Source organism: Molossus molossus, unplaced genomic scaffold (genome assembly GCF_014108415.1).
Source record: "Molossus molossus isolate mMolMol1 unplaced genomic scaffold, mMolMol1.p scaffold_m16_p_4, whole genome shotgun sequence".
NCBI classification, from domain to species: Eukaryota; Metazoa; Chordata; class Mammalia; order Chiroptera; family Molossidae; genus Molossus; species Molossus molossus.
In genome coordinates, this window is record NW_023425377.1 from 72351291 (window position 1) to 72366924 (window position 15634).

A 15634-nucleotide genomic window follows, 5' to 3' on the forward strand; every position below is an offset into this window, starting at 1 on the left:
CCAAACATTTACTTTAAAAAATATTTTTTCTTTATTGATTTAGAGAGAGAGATAGAAATATCAGTGAGAGAGAACATTGATTGGCTGCCACCTGAATGTTCTGGGGTCGGGCCCACAACCTGGGCATGTGCCCTGACCGGGAATAGAACTGGCAACCACTGAGTCACACTGGCTGGGCATCCATACATATCTTTTTTTTTTTTTTTAATGCTCATGTTATTTCTTTTTCTTTATTGATTTTTAGAGAGAGGGAAGGGGAGAGAGATAGAAACATCAATGAGAAAGAATATCAGTTGGCTGCCTCCTGCATGTGACCCACTGGGGATTTGGCCCACACCTGGGCATGTGCCCTTAACTGGTGACCTCTTGGTACATGGGTCAATGCTCAACCACTGACCCACACCGGCAGGGCCATAAATATCTTATAAATTCAACATTGCCCCACTTTCTTTGGAGCAATTTCTTTGGAATTTTGATGTCTAATTCCCCACATGCATGTATTAAACTTTGATTTTCTCCTTTTACTCTCTCTCTCTGGTAATTTGGTTATTAGCCCAGCCTAGAAGAATTTAGAAAATGGGAGGAAAAGTATTAGTATTTTTTTCGTACTTCCACACCTTGGTACTTGAGGACTGGCTAGGAAAGAATTCAGAGTCAAGGCTCAAACTAGAAGAGAACATTTATTTGGAAAATCACAGAGGTAGAAGTAATTTGTAGAAGAAATGGGTTTAGAAAACAAGTTATAGAGAGATAGGAAGGGCCTTGGAGCTTAGAGGGAGGAAGGTAAATGTGCTGTGCCTGGGAAGGGGAAGGGAATGGTGCAGGCATGCTCCCTGGGGGGAGAGCACACAGGGTCTTCAGCCCTAAAGGTTTTAAAGGTGGAGATTTTAGGGGAGGTCCCAGGGGAAGATTTTATTTTATTTTTATTTATTTTATTTTATTTTATTTTTTTATCCTCACCCGAGGACATTTTTCCATTTTTTGTTCAGATAGAGTGGGAGGGAGAAAGAGAGAGAGAAACATCGATGTGAAAGGGACACAATGAGTGGCTGCCACCCACAGGACCAACCAGGGCCAGGGACAAACTGCAACCAAGGTATGTGCCCTTAGTGGGAACCGAACCCGGGTCTCTCTGGACCGCAGGCCAACGCGCTAACCACTGAGCCAAACCAGCCAGGGCCCCAGGGGAAGATTTTAATAAAATATTCATCAGCTTTCCAAGTATGTCCTTTCAGGGTCAGGGTCTCCACTGATTGATTGGTCCCCGACAGACCAGGGGGTCATTATCCAATGCAGCTGGTCCTGAGGTCAGCCATGGGGCTGCTTGTCTGGTTTTGCTACTTTTCTGAGCCTGGAACTGAAATAAAACTGAGGCCTAGATGTTATCTCTAGGGAGGAAAGGTCAGGGGGTCCAAACTGCTTGGCCAGTGATATGCTACGGGAGAAAAGGTCACCCTGAGGGCAAGGTCCCACCCTACAATTGTCCTCTGTTAAGCACCTGGGGTTTCCACTCTGGTGACCTTTTGTACCTGGCCCATTATCCTTGCTCTGCTCCTGTCTATCTGTCTACCACAGTTTCTTTCTAATTCCCATGTTTTTTTTAGTTTCTCTACCCCTTTATAGCTTTTTTTTTACATTAAGTGAATACTTTTTTTTTAATCCTCATCTGAGAATATTTTTCCATTTATCTTCAGATAGAATAGGAGGGAGGGAGAGAGAGAGAAACATCAATGTGAGAGAGACACGTTGAGTGGTTGCTTTTCACACAACTCCCACCAGGGCCGGGGACTGGAATCGAACCCGCAACTCTTTGGTCCAAGGGCCGACACTCCAACCGGTGAGCCAAACCAGCCAGGGCAAGTGAATACTTTCTAATGCAGCATTTAAAATTTCAAATGACTTTTTCACTTTAGTTTTGAAGTTATTTTTATAGGGATTGCTTTACTGTTTTACATACATTCCTTAATTTTTAATCATCCTCACCCGAGGACATTTTTTTTTCATTTTTTGTTTAGGTAGAGTGGGAGGGAGAGAGAGGAAGAGAGAGAGAGAGAGAAACATCGATGTGAAAGGGACACATCGAGTGGTCGCCACCCGCACAACCAACCAGGGCCGGGGACAAACTGCAACCGAGGTACGTGCCCTTAGCGGGAACCGAACCCTGGTCTCTCAGGACCACAGGCCAATGCTCTAACCGCTGAGCCAAACCGGCCAGGGCATACATTCCTTAATTTTTAAGAATAAGTTTTAGGTATATAGAAACTAAATTTCAGTGATACATGGAAATATTGCTTCTACATAGCTCTATTGTCTTTTGCCAATTTGTGGTATTGCTAAGCAGATCATATCTATTAATGATATAGCCAAATAATATGTTGTCCTTTTATTTCTGATGGGTTTGTTTGGTTGGTTTTTTTGCATCCCTGGGTGAGCCCAAATCATCCTATTTCTATACCATCTAGAATTATTTCCTTAGCCCAGCACAGCCTTGCTCCCATTGTCTTCTGTGGATTTAACAGCAAACGTATTACACATATATTTCATTTTTATATTTAGTTTCAACAGTACATTACATAGTGTTTTATAAAATTTTATTGATACTAGATAATAAATGTTATATTTGAGACTTGAAACTGACATAATCAGTTTGGAGTTTTTACGGAAGGAGCTACAGCTTATTGATCAAGTTCTCACACTCTGTGTCATTAGGATAACCCTACTGGAGAAACTCTATGTTTACCACATAGGATGATCTGAAATTAACTTTCTAACTAAGTTTATGGCAGATAGTCATGTCCCTAACAAAGGTCAATCTTCACCTTAATTGAGCCTGTCTGTTGTCTTTTTGCATCAAAGATAACATACCTGATAACATGCCTTTGGAATATCAAAGTAATTTCTCCCACCCCTGCCCCTCAGAGCACAAGCAAGGAGACCACAAATCCCCTCGCTGTTATTATGTTGTTAACTATCCTATACCCACCTATGTAAAAGTCTATTTCTTTTACTTTTTATCCAATCCCAGAGATTTCCCACCTCTGCTTTCTCCTGCCTCCCTAAATCTATCTCCAATGAATTTCTTATAACCCCCTTACATCTTCCCCTTTTGATTCTGATGCACAAAATAAATGGTAAAACTGCCATCTTCAGGAGCATTTTCTCAATCCATTGAGAAAATGGATTGAGATTTTGAGATTTGCTGCCCAACAGCTTTCTTCAGTTTGACTCAAACCCATAGAAATTCTTTACAGGTCTGAATGTTTCTTACATGACAACACTGAGTGGTTAAACTTTGATTGCTGGATGGTGGCTTTATTGTTTTTAACAATGTCCTGGGGAAATAACATGCTCTACCAATTAACCCCATAAAAGCCTAGATTCTTTGTAGAAATAGTTACTGAGGTTACTCATTTACTCTTCGATATTTGATCTGAGCCTTGGACGCCTCCTTCCAGCAATATAATTCCATAGTTCTTAAAAAAAAAAAAATTGAACTATAGTCTAGGCTGTACTTTCATTAAGAACATGAATCAACTCCTGACTGCCTTTCACCTCATTCTCTACTTTCAATATCGAGAGTGTCCTTTGACTTGAACTTTCGCAATCTTTGGCCAAGCTAATTAATTCATTAGAACGTGAATAAAAGCTTTGTGTTTTGTGGCTTGCTTTATACCCATGTAGGAGCCAAATCTCTGTGCTGGCGCCCTGGAGCTGTTTGGAGGACAAAGGGAAGCCTCTCTGGTTGACAATCTAATTTTAGGAGCTCACTGAAGAAGAAACACAGCAGCCAGATTGTAACAGTGAAATGCTTTCTCTCTCTGAAGTCCTTCAGGCTAATAACTCCTGCTGTAGATATGCTAATTAACTAGAGGAATTCTGCTTGCGTCTTGAGCAGCCCTTTTGCCAGTACAGACGTGGAGAAATGTGCAAATGACTCCAGAACCAGACTCAGAACTATAGGGGTTGTCCAGGAACAAAGGGACTTAGAAATTTTGTTCTTTTCCATGGACCCCTTTTGGGTGCCTGGAGGTGTCTAGTTCCCACCCACCTCTTTGTCTCATTTATCGTCCCCTCTCTTGATATAGAAGATACCTGAATATGGAGCTCTCTTAAAATGGATTTGAGATTTACTTCTCCCATCTACTCCAGCTAAACATTCTCAATCAATAAACCTCGCCTTCTCCAAACTCTATTGAATATTGGCCTTTCTTTGGATCACTGGGCACATGAACCTTGGTACCAATAAAATGATGGACTCTTCATTGTGTCTCTTGGCATCTCAGGAATTGCTTATATTACAACCATCTATGGTCTGGAAAACTGGTGATCAGCACAGATATTGTCAGCATGCCACTCCAGAGGTATCACTTCAGTTCCACATGTAGAGACTGGAGCAATGGCGAACATAATGGTCAAGCACACTCATGCAGAACTTATCAATCCTCAGCTACAGATAGCTATGGGTAAAGTTCCAAATGCTGAAGTCCCATTCTTCCAGGGAAAAAAGGCTTCTTAGTGGGAGCTGAGTTGACCGGCTGTCAAGTGTTCTAGACTGCAGTCATTAACAGTGAAGTCTTCACCAATGTCAGATAGGAGGAACTATGAAGAAAGCATTCTTGGTTGAAATACCACAGACTCTCTGGTGTTTCTTTTTTTATATATATACTTTATTTTTATTACAGATGTTTCTCCTTTTTTCCCCCATTGACACCCTCCTCCCCATCCCCGGCTTTGTTGTCCATGTCCATTGGTTATACATACATGCATATAAGTTCTGTGGTTTATCTCTTCCCACCCCCCACCACCTCCTCTTCTGAGGGTTGTCAATCTGCACCCTACTTCCGTGTTTCTGGGTCTACCCTATTCCTCAGACTGTTATATTCATTATATTCCATATATAAGTGAGATCATGTGGTATTTGTCTTTTTCTGCTTGGCTTGTTTCACTTAGGATAATCTTTCCAGGTCTTTCCATGTCGTCTCAAAGGATAAGAGATCTTTCTTTCTTACAGCTGCATAGTACTCCATTGTGTACATGTACCACTGCTTTTTATACATTCCTCTACTGATGGACACTTGGGCTGTTTCCAGATCTTAGCTATTGTAAATAGTGCTGCTACAAACATGGGGGTACATATATTCTTTCTGATTGGTGTTTCAGGCTTCTTAGGGTATATTCCTAAAAGTGGGATCACTGGATCAAATGGAAGTTCAATTTTCAATTTTTTGAGGTAACACCATATTGTTTTCCATAGTGGCTGCACCAGTCTGCATTCCCACCAGCAGTGTACTAGAGTCCCCTTTACTCCACACCCTCACCAACACTTGTTATTTGATGATTTGTTGATGGGGGCCATTCTGACAGGTGTGAGGTGATACCTCATTGTTGTTTTAATTTGTATCTCTCTGATTAGTGATGTTGAGCATTTCTTCATGTCTCTTGGCCTTTTGTATGTCCTGTTTGGAGAGGTGTCTATTCTGCTCCTCTGCCCTTCTTTAATTGGGTTCTTTGTCTTCCTTTTGTTGAGTTGTATGAGTACTCTATATATTTTGGAAATTAACCCCTTATCTGATGTATCATTGGCAATGGTGTTCTCCCATACAGTGGGTTGTCTTTCCATTTTGATGGTTGTTTCTTTTGCTGTGCAGAAGCTTTTTAGTTTGATATAGTCCCATGTGTTCATTTTTTCCTTTGTTGCCTTAGGTGATGTATCAGTGAAAATTCTGCTGCATATAATATCCGAAATTTTGTTGCCTACATTTTCTTCTAGAATTTTTATGGATTCACGGGTCACATTTAAGTCTTTTATCTATTTTGAGTTTATTTTTGTGTATGGTTCTCTGGTGTTTCTTAAATTACTTTATAGGTTTTCTTGAATACATGTCCTTCATTGGCTATTTGCCTTATAAATGCTTTACAGTGGCTTTAAATGTTTATTAAAATGAATTTCACCAGGTTTTTGAAAGAGTGAGTCAGCAGAGTCCCTGACATTGTGATGCCTTCCTAAGACACTTAGTATGAAGCCTAGTAAATACTCAGCAGTATGACATAGGATGGAAGTAAAAACTGTAATGTCACTTGTCATTTTATATGTGAACAAAATTGGAAAACTTAATTTTTTTATGGTTCACAAAATGTCATTGAAGGTTTTATAAAAACGACTTTTTACAGGTGTATAGAACAAGAGCAGAGTGGAGTTTTGGACACCTTGGACAATCCAACATGGAGTCACTGTCAACCATGACAGTTATGTCAAGTACTTTGTCAAGAATGAGGCAGTGTCCCTGGCTGGTTTGGCTCAGCGGTTAGAGTGTCGGCAGTCCGGAGAGACCCGGGTTTGGTTCCTGCTAGGGGCGCGTACCTCGGTTGCAGTTTGTCCCCGGCCCTAGTTGGGTCGTGCGGGTGTCAGCCACTCGATGTGTCCCTTTCACATTGATGTTTCTCTCTCTCTCTCTCTCTCTTCCTCTCTCCCCCTCCCACTCTATCTGAACAAAAAATGGAAAAAAATGTCCTCGGGTGAGGATTAAAAAATAAATAAATAAAATAATGTAAAAAAAAGAATGAGGCCATGTAGTGTGATGGAAATGCTTTTAGGGAGGGGCCCAGAATACCCAAAAACACAAGTCTGGACACTCAAATAAGGACTCCATCTGGACACCAATATGAGTGGGACCTCCAAACCTTGTGGGCTATAAGAACTCAGAGTTCTGACCATCCAACACTCAAGCTTGGCTTTACTAAAGGCCACATTCAGACCTGTGCTGGACTTCCATTCCACGGGACATGCATGCAACTGTAGCCACTTGGCTTGAGATTGATACCTGCATCTCCACCTGTGGATACAGCAACGTACTGGGACTTCGTGCTGGATGCTGGCTCTGCTTGCTTCTATTGTGTGAGCTCCCCCTTTCTGTGTGTAACCTGCGTGTGCCTCTATTGGCTTATTGGGGAGGTCTCCCCTAATAAACTTAGCATTGTGGAAAGACACAAACCTGTGTGACTACTTTTAAGAGATGCTCCTTTGCTCATGACAACAGGATTGCAGAACACAAATGCTTTTCATTTAAAATAAATCTCTCAATTAATTTATAAAGTATTAAAGATAAAAATCTGGTGTTAATCTTATTTCTCCAGAAAAACAGAACCAACATTATGTGTGTAGGTAGTATTAAATTTTTTTGTTAAACAGGCTCATGTAAATATGGTTAAATTAAAAATCTGCAATCTAAATAAGCAGTATGAAAACTATAGAGAATTATAGGTTAAGTCCAAAGACAATCTAGAAGCAGAATTTTTCCTCTTGGGGAAAAGTCAATCTTTCTTCTATTAAGAACTACAGTTGAGCCCTGGCGGTGCGGGTCAGCGCCGTCCTGTGCACAGAAAGGTTGCCAGTTCAATTTCCGGTCAGGGCACATGCTGTTTCTATGGCTTGGCTTCCCTTGGTCTTCCATTGCTCAGCTGTATCACTTGCTAATGGATTGGGAGCACTTCACAGAGCCCAGATAAATAGCAAAACTACAGATCTGCAGTGCTGGGACCATTTACATTTCAAACCATCTAAACATATTCTTCCCAACTTGTCTACATGAGGATGATAAATTTTGGTGAAAAAAAATGTTCTTTTGGGGCTGCCATGGGTATTCTTCTGGAAGGAATAGTTCAAGTTTAAAAGTCCCTCCTGGAAAGTGGGAATCCTGGGGCCCAGCAATGACCACATGGAAATAACAGGTGTTGCTCTCATACAGTTCGGTTCTGCTTTAATGCCAACTGGTTCTGCCAGCAAACGCTGGGTTTCCTTGAAAATCCTGAGAGGCAGCCTGGCCATCTTGTCAGATTTCAGGTTCAGCCTCTGGTCTAGTCTCTGACTCGCTCACCTCACACACGAGTGGAGTCCCAGGCTCCACTCCTGGGACATTACTGCACCCTACGCAACTGCCGGCCCTGAGGGCCCCGGGGAAGGTAGTCCCTGCTGGGCACGGATACAGGTTGGCTTCCCCCAGACCTGGCCCCTCAAAAAAAACATACCCATCACCCCCCCCAAAACAGCATCGTCAGTAAGAAAGGGAGAACATGACTTTCATAACAATATTTCATAACCATATCTCTAAAAATGGTAAAACATAGTTCCAAATCATTACAATGACCACTACTCCTCTCTTCATATTAATATTACTGAGGGAAGCTTCTTACAAATTGGGATTAGCTCCACTATATTGTTTTAACTTCCAGAAAGCACACATTATGAATGGTAATGACAGATTACTTTACCTCTTCAGAGCAATCAATATAAAAAGGTCTTGCTTCCTTGAATAAGAATCACACCCACTAACAGAATATTTGCTAACATTCTATTGCTTAAAACACAGTTAACAAAATACTTGTATGAGCCCTGGCCAGTTTGGCTCAGTGGTAAGAACATCAGCCCATGGACCAAAGGGTTAAGGGTTAGATTCCCGGTCAAGGGCACATACCTAGGTTGTAGGTCTGATCCCCGGCCCTCATCGAGGCTGGTGTGGGAGGCAGTTAATCAAGGTGTCTTTCTCACATCCATGTTTCGCTTCGCTTCTCTTCTCTTCTCTCTCTCCCCCCTCCCCTCCTCTCTCTCCTTCTCTCTTCCTCTCCCTCCCTCTCCCTCTCTCTCTCTCTTCCTCTCTCCTTCCTTCCCTCCCTCTACTCTAAAAAGTCAATGGAGGGGAGACAGAAAATGGCGGCGGAGTGAATGGAGCTACACAGACCGTCTCCCAGAACCAAACTGGAATTACAACTATAACACAGACAAATCGACGGGAAAAACCAACAGAAAAGCAGCTTGCGAGGACCATACAACGAGGGACACCGACTCGATCCCGGTAGGCTTGCGAAGGCGCGAGACGGGGCTGGGAGCCCACGGTCGGCAGCTCGGCAACGGCCTTAGCTGGGAGCGGCGCCCTCGGGTCACACTCCCAGGCGGCCCCACAGCGCAGCCGGGACAGAGGCTGAAACAGCCACAGCCACTCACCTTGGGCTCCGGCAGAGGGAGGGCGGACTGGACTGGAGCTGTGTCGAGACACTCGGGGTTTGGAGGGCGCTCGGAGCTTTGGCTGAGTGCAGCCACGCAGGACGGTGGCCACATTGCTCCTTCCCAGGGCTCTGAGAGAGGCAGCAGCCCCTCCCTCGGAGATCCAACCCCAGCCTGTGGGCCATTGAAGTGCTAATTGAGGCTCACTAACTACCAGCATCTGCCCCACCCTCATGAAAGCCCCTTGGCTGAGCACCAGAGGGAGTTTTTCAATCAACTGGCAACCCAAAACTCATCAAGTAACCTAGACTGCTAGCCTCCAGGCAAAAAGCTAGAGGATAACAGTACGTTTCCTGGGCTGGCAACTTTAACCAGCAAAGTAAGACTTGACAGTGGTGTTCAACGTGGGTCCTCCCTCGCTCATCTAAACACAGGAGAGGAGCCACAAACAGCAGAACACCAACACCCACAGGGAGAACTTGACAGGCTCCAAAGCCCTCAGTGATAGCCAAAATGGTGAAACACAGAAACAGAAGCCAAATGAAAGAGCAAGAAACCTCCACCGAAGATGAGATCAATGTGGAGCAATTAGGCATGTTAACAGAGCTAGAATTCAGAGCCATGATCTTGAGGAAGCTGAACAGCATGAGTAAGGACATAGAGACACTGAAAATAAGCCAAATGGAAATTAAAAACCAACAAGAAGAGATAAAAAATGACATATCCGAAATGAAAAACACATTGGAAGGTTTAAAAAGCAGAGTAGGGGATGCTGAGGACCGGATCAGTGAATTAGAAGACAGGGTAGAAAAAATCAACCAATCAGAAAAACAAAAGGAAAAAACTATTAAAAAACAGGAAGACAGCTTAAGAGAACTATGGGACAACTGGAAACGTAATAATATTCGCATCATAGGAGTCCCCGAAGAAGAAGAAAAGGAGCAAGGGATAGAGAATATATTCAAAAAAATAGTGAGAGAAAACTTCCCTAATTTGGTGAAGGAAGAAGGCATTCAAGTTCAAGAAGCACAGAGAGTCCCAAGTAGGAAGAACCCAAACAGGCCCACACCAAGACACATAGTAATTAAAATGCCACAAATTAAAGACAAAGAGAGAATCCTAAAAGCAGCAAGAGATAAGCAACAGGTTACCTACAAAGGGAACCCCATAAGGCTCTCAGCTGACTTCTCCCAAGAAACACTACAGGCCAGAAGAGAATGGCATGAAGTAATCAAAGTCATGAAAAACAAGAATCTGAATCCAAGACTACTCTATCCAGCAAGGCTATCATTCAAAATAGAAGATCAAATAAAAAGCTTCCCAGACAAAAAAAGGCTAAGGGAATACATTAGCACCAAACCAGCACTGCAAGAAATGTTAAAAGGACTGCTGTAATTAGCAGTAGAAATGGGAAGAAAAATAGAACCACACTAAACAAAAATGGCAATAAATAAGTACATTTCAATAATCACCTTAAACGTAAATGGATTGAATGCTCCCATAAAGAGACACAGAGTAGCTGATTGGATAAGAAAGCATGACTCATCTATATGTTGTTTACAAGAGACCCACCTCTCAACAAAAGACTCACATAGGTTGAAAGTGAAGGGATGGAAAAAAATTTTCCAAGCAAATGGAAAGCAAAAAAAAGCTGGGGTAGCAATTCTCATATCTGATAAAATAGATTTCAAAATGAAGACCATAACTAGAGACAAAGACGGCCACTACATAATATTGAAAGGATCTATCCAACAGGAAGATATAACCTTGATAAACATATATGCACCCAATATACGAGCACCAAAATATATTAAAAATCTTCTGGAGGACTTCCAAGGAGAAATCGACAATAATACAATCATAGCAGGGGACTTCAACACCCCGTTGACAGCACTGGATAGATCCTCTAGGCAAAAAATTAGCAAGGAAACAGAGACTCTAAATGAAGCACTAGACCAAATGGATTTAATAGACATCTACAGAGAATTACACCCCAAAACTACAGAATACACATTCTTCTCAAGTGCACATGGGACATTCTCAAAGATAGACCACATGATAGGACACAAACTAAATCTCTACAAGTTCAAGAAGATTGAAATCATATCAAGCATCTTCTCAGATCACAATGGCATGAAACTAGAAATCAATTGCAGCAAGAACATGCAGAGACATTTCAACACATGGAGGCTAAATAGCATGTTATTAAACAATGAATGGGTCACCGAGGAGATCAAGGAAGAAATTAAAAACTTCCTGGAAACCAATGAAAATGAACACACAACAACACAAAATCTATGGGATTCAGCGAAAGCAGTTCTGAGAGGGAAGTTCATAGCACTACAGGCCTACCTCAAAAAACAGGAAAAATTTCTAATTGACTGTCTAACCTCACAACTTAAAGAATTAGAAAGCAAACAAAAAGAAAACCCCAGAGCAAGTAGAAGGAAGGAAATAGTAAAGATCAGAGCAGAAATAAATGACATAGAGACCAAAAAAACAATTCAAAGGATCAATGAAACAAAGAGCTGGTTTTTCGAAAAGATAAACAAGATTGATGGACCCTTAGCTAGACTCACCAAGAAACAAAGAGAGAGAACCCAAATACACAAAATCAGAAATGAAAGAGGAGAAGTAACAACCAACACCACAGAAATACAAAAGATCGTTAACAACTACTATGAACAACTATATGGCAACAAATTCGACAATCTAAGCGAAATGGACAAATTTCTAGAAACACACAGTCTCCCAAAACTAGATCAGGAAGAGATAGAAAACTTGAACAGACCAATAACAACTAAGGAAATTGAAGAGGTAATCAAGACTCTCCCAGCAAACAAAAGCCCAGGCCCAGATGGTTTCACGGGGGAGTTTTATCGAACATTCAAAAAAGAACTAACACCCATTCTCCTCAAACTATTTCAAAAAATTCAAGAAGAAGGAAGACTTCCAAACACGTTCTATGAGGCCAGCATAATTCTAATTCCAAAACCAGAAAAAGACACTACGAAGAAAGAAAACTACAGGCCAATATCCCTGATGAACATAGACGCCAAAATCCTGAACAAAATATTAGCAAATCGGATCCAGAAATACATCAAAAAAATTATTCACCATGACCAAGTGGGATTCATTCCAGGGATGCAAGGCTGGTACAATATTCGCAAATCGATAAACGTGATACACCACATAAACAAAATGAAGAATAAAAACCACATGATCATATCAATAGATGCTGAAAAAGCATTCGACAAAATCCAGCATCCATTTCTGATAAAAACGCTCAGCAATGTAGGAATAGAGGGATCATATCTCGACATAATAAAGGCCATATATGAAAGACCTACAGCCAACATCATACTCAATCGACAGAAACTAAAAACATTTCCATTAAGAACAGGAACAAGACAGGGATGTCCACTTTCACCACTCTTATTTAACATTGTACTGGAAGTCTTAGCCACAGCAATCAGAAATGAAGAAAAAATAAAAGGGATCCAAATTGGAAAGGAGGAAGTGAAACTGTCATTATTTGCAGATGACATGATATTGTACATAGAAAACCCTAAAGACTCCATCAAAAATCTATTAGACTTAATAAATGAATTTGGCAAAGTAGCAGGATACAAAATTAACGTCAAGAAATCGACGGCATTCTTGTACACCAATGATGAACTCACAGAAAGAGAAACTGAAAAAACAATCCCATTTACCATCGCTCCAAAAAAATTACGATACCTAGGAATAAACTTAACCAAAGAAGTAAAGGACCTATTTGCAGAAAACTACAGGTCATTGAAAAAAGAAATAGAGGAAGATATAAAAAAGTGGAAGCACATACCCTGTTCATGGATTGGAAGAATTAACATCATTAAAATGTCCATACTACCCAAAGCAATCTATAGATTTAATGCAATCCCCATCAAAATACCAACGACATATTTCATAGAACTAGAACAAATACTTCAAAAGTTCATATGGAACCAAAAAAGACCCCGAATAGCCACAGCAATCTTGAAAAAGAAGAACAAAGTAGGTGGGATCACAATACCAGATATCAGGTTATACTACAAAGCGACTGTAACTAAAACAGCCTGGTACTGGCACAAGAACAGGCATATAGACCAGTGGAACAGAACTGAAAACCCAGAAATGGACCCAAGGCAATACGCTCAATTAATATTTGACAAAGGTGGCAAGAGCGTACAGTGGAGTAAAGACAGCCTCTTTAATAAATGGTGTTGGGAAAATTGGACAGCTACATGCAAAAAAATGAAACTAGACCACCAACTTACACCATACACCAAAATAAACTCAAAATGGATAAAAGACTTAAATGTGACCCGTGAATCCATAAAAATTCTAGAAGAAAATGTAGGCAACAAAATTTCAGACATCATACGGAGCAGAATTTTCACTGATACATCACCTAAGACAACAGAAATAAAGGAGAAAATGAACACATGGGACTACATCAAACTAAAAAGCTTCTGCACAGCAAAAGAAACAATCATCAAAATGGAAAGGCAACCCACTGTATGGGAGAACATCATTGCCAATGATGTATCAGATAAGGGGTTAATTTCCAATATATATAGAGTGCTCATACAACTCCACAAAAGGAAGACAAAGAACCCAATTAAAAAATGGGCAGAGGAGCTGAATAGACACCTCTCCAAACAAGACATACAAATGGCTAAGAGACATATGAAGAAATGCTCAACATCACTAATCATCAGAGAGATGCAAATTAAAACAACAATGAGGTATCACCTCACACCTGTCAGAATGGCCGCCATCAACAAATCATCAAACAACAAGTGTTGGCGAGGGTGTGGAGAAAAGGGGACTCTAATACACTGCTGGTGGGAATGCAGACTGGTGCAGCCCCTATGGAAAACAATATGGTGCTACCTCAAAAAATTAAAAATTGAACTTCCATTTGACCCAGTGATTCCACTGCTGGGAATATACCCTAAGAAGCCTGAAACACCAATCAGGAAGAATATATGTACCCCCATGTTCATAGCAGCACTATTTACAATAGCTAAAATCTGGAAACAGCCCAAGTGTCCACCCGTAGAGGAATGGATAAAAAAGGTGTGGTACATATACACAATGGAGTACTATGCAGCGGTAAGAAAGAAAGATCTCTTATCCTTTGAGACGACATGGAGGGACCTGGAAAGTATTATCCTAAGTGAAAGAAGCCAAGCAGAAAAAGACAAATACCACATGATCTCACTTATATACGGAATATAATGAACATAACAGTCTGAGGAATACAGTAGACCCAGACACATGGAAATAGGGCACAGACTGACATCCCTCAGAAGAGGGGGTGGGAGGGGTTGGGGGGTGGGAAGAGATAAACCACAGAACTTATATGCATGTATGCATGACCAATGGACATGGACAACTAAGCAGGGGACGGGGGGGTGGGGTGGGGGGTGCCAATGGGGTAAAAAGGTAAAATGTCTGTAACAAAAAAATAAATAAAAATTCATAAAAAAAAAAAAAAAAAAAAAAAGTCAATGGAAAAATATCTTCAGCTGAGGATTAACAACAACAAAAAATACACACACCCAAACAAAATGATGGCAGATGTGTTTGACAGAAAATGTACAGTTTTAATTACATGCAATAAAAGATACGTGAAAACATTCTGAGGGATTACATTCACCTAAAAGTAACAGAAAATACCCAGTATTCTTGTCAGGAGGAAGGTACTTACTGTCCCACTGAAAGACCAGGTCAAGCCAACCACTGCACATTGAAGTAGAGAAACAAACTCCATGTTCTTTTCTTCCATGCGCTATGGTAAATGTCATGGCAAAGCAACGAAACACACCACGCAGCACTGTTAACAGCGTTAAGATGTTTCCTATACAAAACAGATCTATACAGCCCTGGCCGGTTTGGCTCAGCGGTTAGAGCGTCGGCCTGCAGTCCTGAGAGACCCGGTTCGGTTCCCGCTAAGGGCATGTACCTCGGTTGCAGTTTGTCCCCGGCCCTGGTTGGGTCGTGTGGGTGGCAACCACTCGACGTGTCCCTTTCACATCGATGTTTCTCTCTCTCTCTCCCTCCCACACTCTATCTGAACAAAAAATGTCCTCAGGTGAGGATTAAAAAAAAACAAAACAAACAGATCTATACAACCCGGTCAGTGTGGCTCAGTGGTTGAGTGTCACCCCTTGCACCAGGAGGTCGCTGATTCGATTCCCGATCAGAGCACATGCCCAGGTTGTGGGCCAGATTCCCAGTGGGGGGCATGCAGGAGGTGCAATCGATGTTCTCTCTCATCGATGTTTCCATCTTTCTCCCTCTCCCTTCCTCTCTCTCTCAAATCAAAAAAGAGAAAATATATTTTTTAAAAATATTTTTTAAAAAACCAAACAGATCTATACAGATATAACCTAGGGAAGAAAACAGTCAGACAGTAGTCCCATGTATGAGAAGCTACACTAGTTTACTGGTGAACAAAAGACAGCTTACAGAAAAAGGCACTCTAATGGATCTTTGATGTGAATCATGGGAAGAAATCACTGGAAAACTACACCTCTAAGAAAATGCAGATCAAACAGATCACAGTTGTTTTGAAGATACTCTTGACTGAAAAGGAAAATGGTGTCC

The 15634-nt window shown here is 41.3% G+C and overlaps 1 pseudogene; it reads right to left on the reverse strand.

Moving 5' to 3' along the window:
- Nucleotides 1–7393: 7393 nt before the first annotated feature.
- Nucleotides 7394–7825, reverse strand: LOC118643856 (annotated as a pseudogene).
- Nucleotides 7826–15634: the final 7809 nt, after the last annotated feature.